Below are 9155 nucleotides of genomic sequence, written 5' to 3' on the forward strand. Positions count from 1 at the left end.
TGTTTACTGTATGATGCAACACATGTTTAACAAACAAATATTTACAAATGATTTGATCACACTTAACAATAATATGTATCCTATTCAAAGTCAAAGGAATTTTACAGAACTGCACTAACATAACAGAACATGGATGTACAGTCACGGGAATATAATAAAGTCATCACCTCACAACAACTGATTTATTAATGTCCATATCTGAATTCATGACCACTGTCAAAGCCATCAAGTCACACGGTCGTGTTGGAACCGAAGGGTGTGTGTGTGTGACTGTTGTCATGGAGACCCAGGTGTTCCTCCAGGACCGAGAAGGCTACTCTACCTGGCACAAAGACACTGAGCAAAGGGTAACAGCCGGCTAGTCCAAAAGCTGGATAGAGGGGCTCAGTGAATGTGGTGTGGAATGTGTCCATGTGGGTCAATGTGTCAGAGAAGACCGTGTAGAAGGACAGGGTGCGGCCGGCCAGTCAGAGGAGACCGTGTAGAAGGACAGGGTGCTGGCCGGCCAGTCAGAGGAGACCGTGTAGAAGGACAGGGTGCTGGCCGGCCAGTCCAGATACACTCCTATTCTGTGCTTGGAGGGGTCCCTAAAGGGGGGGAATTTAATAACAGTACCATTATGATGAAAATGCATTTTGTGCTGTATACACCAGGACTTGTCATTGCTTCCAATGCCAAAGTCATGGCTGGCGCTGCCTTTTCTTTTGATTCCTTTGTATGTCACTCCGAGAACAGCGTCATCACTTGACTCCATTTCCCAGTAACGACGCTCAGTCAGACCTACAAAGAACCTGAAGAGCACCATAGAATCTCTCTGGGTGATCAGGATAAAGCTGTTCCTCAATCTCATATCTCACTGCTCTGTTTCCTTCAGACAGAGAGAGATGTTTTTTTGCTGTGTTTGGGTCAAGTGTGAGATCACAGGCATCTGTAGACAAGAGGTAAGAGGAGAGGATCAGCTGGATTAAATCAGGAGTGTATTGGAAGATCCAGCCTGTAGACTGAAAAAGTAATTGCAAACTATTTTAAAACATTGCTTGTGTATTATAATACTTTATGTTGTATCAATGCTACTGAGATTACATGTCAAGTATAGTGTATTCTTACATGTCTTCAGCAGCTCCAGTTTCACCTAGCACTTTTCGTTGTGGTCAATACTGTGCGAGAGGCAGGAGAACAGACAGTGTGAATATACTCAAAGGTCTTAATAATAGAGTATCTTGCATTATTTTCATCAACTGCACTGACTTGATTTTCAGTCTACAGGCTGGATCTTCCATCGTAGCAGAGAGCATCTTCACTCCTGAGTCTCCTGGGTGATTGTAGCTCAGGTCCAGCTCTCTCAGGTGTGAGGGGTTTGACGTTAGTGCTGAAGCCAGAGAATCACAGCCTTCCCCTCTAACTCTACAGAATGGCAGCCTGCAAAGAGAGGTAATGATGATCCTTGGCACATAAATCTTGCTTTTATCACTCACAGCAGATTCAGACATGAGACAGAATAGCAAAGCTCAAGCCACGCCCAATTTACAATACACTTCCTTGCCATAATTTGTCTCTTTGAAAAGTGGACAATCTGTCAGCTAATTGCCTCTTCACCGATTGCTTTCAAAATAGAAACTGACAATATTCATATGATTACCTGTGGGGGTATCGTCAAAAATCATAGACATGGGACAAAAAGGTTTTGAGCCACGTGTTTATTTATCAAAATGGATATATCGATGGGATTTAAACGTACTGACACGGAAACAACATGACAAGAGAAAACGGTCTACTTACAGTAACGTTAAATGTTCCCCTTTGTGGGATAGAAAATGTTGATGTTTGATTTGATGATAATGTAGCCTAAACAAACTCGCTAGTCAAAGAAAGCTGACATGAAAAATCCACATCAAAATCAATCTCACAACTTATCTTTTGTCAACCAATATGCATTGGTTAATTCTAGAGCGATACAAACTCAGCAAAAAAAGAAACATCCCTTTTTCAGGATCTTGTCTTTCAAAGATAATTCGTAAAAATCCAAATAACTTCATAGATCTTCATTGTAAAGGGTTTAACCTCTCTGGGGTATGTGGGACGCTACCGTCCTACTAGCCAACAGCCAGTGAAATAGCAGAGCGCCAAATTCAAAACAACAAAAATCTCATAACTCAAATTTCTCACACACAAGTATTAAACACCATTTTAAAAATAAACTTCTCGTTAACCTCTCTGGGGTATGTGGGACGATTTCGTCCCACCTACGTAACAGCTACTGAAATTCCAGTGGCGCGATTTTTGAATCGTTAGAAATACTATTACTTCAATTTCTCTAACATATGACTATTTTACAGCTATTTAAAGACAAGAATCTCGTTAATCTAACCCCACTGTCCGATTTCAAAAAGGCTTTACAACGAAAGCAAAACATTAGATTATGTCAGCAGAGTGCCCAACCAGAAATAATCAGACAGCCATTTTTCAAGCTAGCATATCATGTCACATAAACCCAAACCATAGCTAAATGCAGCACTAACCTTTGATGATCTTCATCAGATGACACACCTAGGACATTGTGTTATACAATACATGCATGTCTGTTCAATCAAGTTCATATTTATATCAAAAAACAGCTTTTTGCATTAGCATGTGACGTTCAGAAAACGCATAACCCCCGGCAAACTTCCGTTGAATTTACTAACAGTTTGCTAAATTACTCACGATAAACGTTCACAAAAAGCATAACAATTATTTTAAGAATTATAGATACATTACTCCTCTATGCACTCGATATGTCCGATTTTAAAATAGCTTTTCGGATGAAGCACATTTTGCAATAATCTAAGTACATAGCCCGGCATTACAGGGCTAGCTATTTAGATACCCACCCAGGTCAGCATCCACCAAAATCACATTTCCTATAAGAAAAATGTTCTTACCTTGCTTGTTCTTCATCAGAATACACTGCCAGGACTTCTACTTCAATAACAAATGTTGGTTTGGTCCCAAATAATCCATCGTTATATCCAAACAGCGACGTTTTGTTCGTGAGTTCTAGAATGCTTCTTCACGGTCTCGCGCATGGCGCATTGGCGTGTCAAAAATGTCTAAATATTCCATTACCGTACTTCGAAGCATGTCAACCGCTGTTTAAAACCAATTTTTATGCCATTTATGTCGTAGAGAAGTGATAATATTCCGACCGGGAGTATGCATTGAGCCTAAACAGCCGAATAAAATTTCTCCTCGGGAGCGACTCATGCACGCGCATCATTCAAAGGTCCTCTGAGCATCCACTTACAAAAGGCGATAATCTGTTTCAACCTGAGGCTCCCTCGTAAACCTTCAGGTTTTTCGCGGGCTCTGAGAGCCTATTGGAGCCCTGGGAATTGTCACGTTACAGCTAAGATCCTTACTTTTCAATAAAAAGATGCAAGACGCACGACTCCTTGTCAGACAGGGTACTTCCTGCTTGAAACCTTGTCAGGTTTTTGCCTGCCATAGGAGTTCTGTTATACTCACAGACACCATTCAAACAGTTTTAGAAAATTCTGAGTGTTTTCTATCCAAACCTGAACAATAATATGCATATTCTAGCTTCTGAGTTGGTGTAGGAGGCAGTTAAAAATTGGAACATATTTTTTCCAAAATTCTCAATACTGCCCTCTACCCCAAACAGGTTAAAAATGGGAACATATTTTTTCCAAAATTCTCAATACTGCCCCCTAGCCCAGACAGATTAATCCAACCACAGTGTCCGATTTCAAAAAGGCTTTACGGCGAAAGCATAGCATTAGATTATGTTAGGACAGCACCTACACAAGAAAAACCACACAGCCATTTTCCAAGCAAGGAGAGGCGTCACAACAACCAGAAATACAGCTAAAATGAATCACTAACCTTTGATGATCTTCATCAGATGGCACTCATAGGACTTCACGTTACACAATACATGTACGTTTTGCTCAATGAAGTTCATATTTATATTTAAAAAAAATTACATTGGCGTGTAATGTTCAGAAATGTTTTGCCTCCAAAACCCCCGGTGAATGAGCACATCAATTTACAGAAATACTCATCATAAACGTTGGTAAAATATACAACTGTTATTCAAAGAATTAAAGATAAACTTCTCCTTAATGCAACCGCTGTGTCAGATTTCAAAAAAGTTTTACGGCGAAAGCACACTTTGCAATAATCTGAGTACAGCTCAGTCATCAAAACAAGCCATACAGATACCCGCCATGTTGTGGAGTCAACAAAAGTCAGAAATAGCATTATAAATATTCACTTAACTTTGATGATCTTCATCGGAATGCACTCCCAGGAATCCCAGTTCGACAATAAATGTTTGTTTTGTTTCGATAAAGTCCAAATTTATGTCCAAATACCTCCTTTTTGTTCGCGCGTTCAGTTCATTATTCCAAATGCAGATGGCGCATCCACTACGTCCAGACGAAAAGTCAAAAAAGTTGCATTACAGTTTGTAGAAACATGTCTAACGATGAATAGAATCAATCTTTAGGATGTTTTTATCATAAATCTTCAATAATATTCCAACCGGACAATTCCTTTGTCTTCAGAAAGGAAAAGGAACACAGCTAACTCTCACGGGTGCGCGCCTGACTGAGCTCATGCCATTTTCCCAGACACCTAATACAAACAGCTCTTATTCTCTCCCCATACACAGTAGAAGCCTGAAACAACGTTCTTAAGACTGTTGACATGTAGTGGAAGCCTTAGGAAGTGCAAAATGACCCCACAGACACTGTGTATTGGATAGGCAATCACTTGAAAAACTACAACCTCAGATTTCCCACTTCCTGGTTGGATTTTTCTCAGGTTTTTGCCTGCCATAGGAGTTCTGTTATACTCACAGACACCATTCAAACAGTTTTAGAAACTTTGGAGTGTTTTCTATTCAAAGCTAATAATTATATGCATATTCTAGTTTCTGGGCAGGACTAATAATCAGATTAAATCGGGTACGTTTTTTATCCAGCCGTGAAAATACTGCCCCCTAGTCATAAGAGGTTAAATAGATTTGTTTTCTTCAATCTACACAAAATACTCATAATGACAAAGCAAAAACAGGTTTTTAGAAGTTTTTGCAAATGTATGAAAAGAAAACAATTGAAATATCACATTTACACAAGTATTCAGATCCTTTGTTCTGTACTTTGTTGAAGCACCTTTGGCACCTTTGGCAGATTACAGCCTCTTTTTAGGTATGACGCTACAACATTTACATTACATTTAAGTCATTTAGCAGACGCTCTTATCCAGAGCGACTTACAAATTGGTGCATTCACCTATAATATCCAGTAGAACAACCACTTTACAATAGTGCATCTAAATCTTTTAAAGGGGGGGGGGTTAGAAGGATTACTTTATCCTATCCCAGGTATTCCTTAAAGAGGTGGGGTTTCAGGTGTCTCCGGAAGGTGGTGATTGACTCCGCTGTCCTGGCATCGTGAGGGAGCTTGTTCCACCATTGGGGTGCCAGAGCAGCGAACAGTTTTGACTGGGCTGAGCGGGAACTGTGCTTCCTCAGAGGTAGGGAGGCGAGCAGGCCAGAGGTGGATGAACGCAGTGCCCTTGTTTGGGTGTAGGGCCTGATCAGAGCCTGAAGGTACGGAGGTGCCGTTCCCCTCACAGCTCCGTAGGCAAGCACCATGGTCTTGTAGCGGATGCGAGCTTCAACTGGAAGCCAGTGGAGAGAGCGGAGGAGCGGGGTGACGTGAGAGAACTTGGGAAGGTTGAACACCAGACGGGCTGCGGCGTTCTGGATGAGTTGTAGTGGTTTGATGGCACAGGCAGGGAGCCCAGCCAACAGCGAGTTGCAGTAATCCAGACGGGAGATGATAAGTGCCTGGATTAGGACCTGCGCCGCTTCCTGTGTGAGGCAGGGTCGTACTCTGCGAATGTTGTAGAGCATGAACCTACAGGATCGGGTCACCGCCTTGATGTTAGTGGAGAACGACAGGGTGTTGTCCAGGGTCACGCCAAGGTTCTTAGCACTCTAGGAGGAGGACACAATGGAGTTGTCAACCGTGATGGCGAGATCATGGAAAGGGCAGTCCTTCCCCGGGAGGAGGAGGAGCTCCGTCTTGCCGAGGTTCAGCTTGAGGTGGTGAGCCGTCATCCACACTTATATGTCTGCCAGACATGCAGAGATGCGATTCGCTACTTGGTTCTCAGAAGGAGGAAAGGAGAAGATTAATTGTGTGTTGTATGCGTATGGTAACACCTCCTATTGTAACACCTCCTATAGTAACACCTCCTATGGTAACACCTCCTATGGTAACACCTCCTATGGTAATACCTCCTATGGTAACACCTCCTATGGTAACACCACCTATGGTAACACCTCCTATGGTAACACCTCCTATGGTAACACCTCCTATGCTAACACCTCCTATGGTAACATCTCCTATGGTAACACCTCCTATGGTAACACCTCCTATGGTAACACCTCCTATGGTAACACCTCCTATAGTAACACCTCCTATAGTAACACCTCCTATGGTAACATCTCCTATGGTAACACCTCCTATGGTAACACCTCATATGGTAACACCTCCCATGGTAACACCTCCTATGGTAACACCTCCTATGGTAACACCTCCTATTGTAACACCTCCTATGGTAACACCTCCTATGGTAACACCTCCTATGGTAACACCTCCTATGGTAACACCTCCTATGGCAACACCTCCTATGGTAACACCTCCTATGCTAACACCTCCTATGGTAACACCTCCTATGGTAACACCTCCTGTGGTAACACCTCCTATGGTAACACCTCCTTTGGTAACACCTCCTATGGTAACACCTCCTATGGTAACACCTCCTATGCTAACACCACCTATGGCAACACCTCCTATGGCTATGGTAACACCTCCTATGGTAACACCTCCTATGGTAACACCTCCTATGGTAACACCTCCTATGGCAACACCTCCTATGGTAACACCTCCTATGGTAACACCTCCTTTGGTAACACCTCCTATGGTAACACCTCCTATGGCTATGGTAACACCTCCTATGGTAACACCTCCTATGGTAACACCACCTATGGTAACACCTCCTATGGTAACACCTCCTATGGTAACACATCCTATGGTAACACCTCCTATGGTAACAACACCTATAGTAACACCTCCTATGGTAACACCTCCTATGGTAACACCTCCTATGGTAACACCTCCTATGGTAACAACACCTATAGTAACACCTCCTATGGTAACACCACCTATGGTAACACCTCCTATGGTAACACCTCCTATGGTAACACCTCCTATGGCAACACCTCCTATGGTAACACCTCCTATGGTAACACCTCCTTTGGTAACACCTCCTATGGTAACACCTCCTATGGCTATGGTAACACCTCCTATGGTAACACCTCCTATGGTAACACCACCTATGGTAACACCTCCTATGGTAACACCTCCTATGGTAACACATCCTATGGTAACACCTCCTATGGTAACAACACCTATAGTAACACCTCCTATGGTAACACCTCCTATGGTAACACCACCTATGGTAACACCTCCTATGGTAACACCTCCTATGGTAACACCTCCTATGGTAACACCACCTATGGTAACACCTCCTATGGTAACAACACCTACAGTAACACCTCCTATGGTAACACATCCTATGGTAACACCTCATATGGCTATGGTAACACCTCCTATGGTAACACCTCCTATGGTAACACATCCTATGGTAACACCTCCTATGGCAACACCTCCTATGGCAACACCTCCTATGGTAACACCTCCTATGGTAACACCTCCTATGGTAACACCTCCTATGGCTATGGCAACACCTCCTATGGCAACACCTCCTATGGCAACACCTCCTATGGTAACACCTCCTATGGCAACACCTCCTATGGTAACACCTCCTATGGTAACACCTTCTATGGTAACACCTCCTATGGTAACACCTCCTATGGCAACACCTCCTATGGTAACACCTCCTATAGTAACACCTCCTATGGTAACACCTCCTATAGTAACACCTCCTATAGTAACACCTCCTATGGTAACACCTCCTATGGTAACACCTCCTATGGCTATGGTAACACCTCCTATGGTAACACCTCCTATGGTAACACCTCCTATGGTAACACCTCCTATGGTAACACCTCCTATGGTAACATCTCCTATGAATACCCTCTTCATAATGCATTATATGTGCATTCATCTGCATAATACGCAATGCAAAATAACCTATTAGCTCCTATGTCATGCATCATAATAATGCATTAAGCATATGTATTTATCATTCATTATGTATTGTGTCTTCTTTGTTTTGTCTTTATCTTCATATTGTGGTGGTAGTGTGTGTTCCTTGATGCGCTCTGGGTCTCTCTGGATACTGGAGACAGACCACCACGCAACTCACTGTGGAAAAAGAGAGATGGTTTAACCAAAAAAACGATTAATTCACACCCACACCACATCACACGCGCTCAAAGTAAAACGTTTGACAACTTACCCTTTTAGCGCGGCACTGCATTGTGCAACCTGGGAGGAGTCATCTAGAAATGGAACAAAATAGGAAAATATATTATCTTCTCCTACAGTTCTGAAGGTGACTTGATTGAATAAAGTATGAATATAATAATGTGTCAGAGGAAACCTTTTCCTCACAGCATGTAAAGAAAGTGGAAGAGTTGTGTTTTTACCGTTGTTCTGAGTGATGTTCTGAGTGTTGTTCTGAGTGTTGTTCTGAGTGTTGTTCTGAGTGTTGTTCTGAGTGTTGTTCTGAGTGATGTTGATGTTACCTCCTACTTCCTTATTGCTGATCACTGGGGCACATAGACTGATTCCACCCTCAGCTGGGAGGGAAGACTGGGGATTGTAGGCCGGGGGGACTGGGGGATTGTAGGATGGGGAGACTGGGGATTGTAGGCTGGGGAGACTGGGGATTGTAGATGGGGGGACTGGGGATTGTAGGCTGGGGGGACTGGGGATTGTAGGCTGGGGGGACTGGGGATTGTAGGCTGGGGAGACTGGGGATTGTAGGCTGGGGGGACTGGGGATTGTAGGCTGGGGAGACTGGGGATTGTAGGCTGGGGGGACTGGGGATTGTAGACCGGGGAGACTGGGGATTGTAGGCCGGGGGGACTGGGGGTTATAGGCTGGGGGGACTGG

The 9155-nt window shown here is 43.3% G+C and overlaps 2 long non-coding RNA genes across 2 annotated transcripts; both read right to left on the bottom strand.

Moving 5' to 3' along the window:
• Positions 1 to 697: 697 nt before the first annotated feature.
• LOC115186670 (uncharacterized) lies at positions 698 to 1868 on the bottom strand. Its single transcript, XR_003875834.1, has 2 exons — positions 1108 to 1868; positions 698 to 928 (listed from the first exon to the last, which is right to left on the bottom strand). It is a non-coding gene; the product is annotated as an uncharacterized LOC115186670 (long non-coding RNA).
• Positions 1869 to 8308: 6440 nt separating this feature from the next.
• Positions 8309 to 8875, bottom strand: LOC115186678 (uncharacterized). Its single transcript, XR_003875837.1, has 3 exons — positions 8786 to 8875; positions 8497 to 8539; positions 8309 to 8402 (listed from the first exon to the last, which is right to left on the bottom strand). It is a non-coding gene; the product is annotated as an uncharacterized LOC115186678 (long non-coding RNA).
• Positions 8876 to 9155: the final 280 nt, after the last annotated feature.

The sequence above is a fragment of the Salmo trutta genome, unplaced genomic scaffold, assembly GCF_901001165.1.
Source record: "Salmo trutta unplaced genomic scaffold, fSalTru1.1, whole genome shotgun sequence".
NCBI classification, from domain to species: Eukaryota; Metazoa; Chordata; class Actinopteri; order Salmoniformes; family Salmonidae; genus Salmo; species Salmo trutta.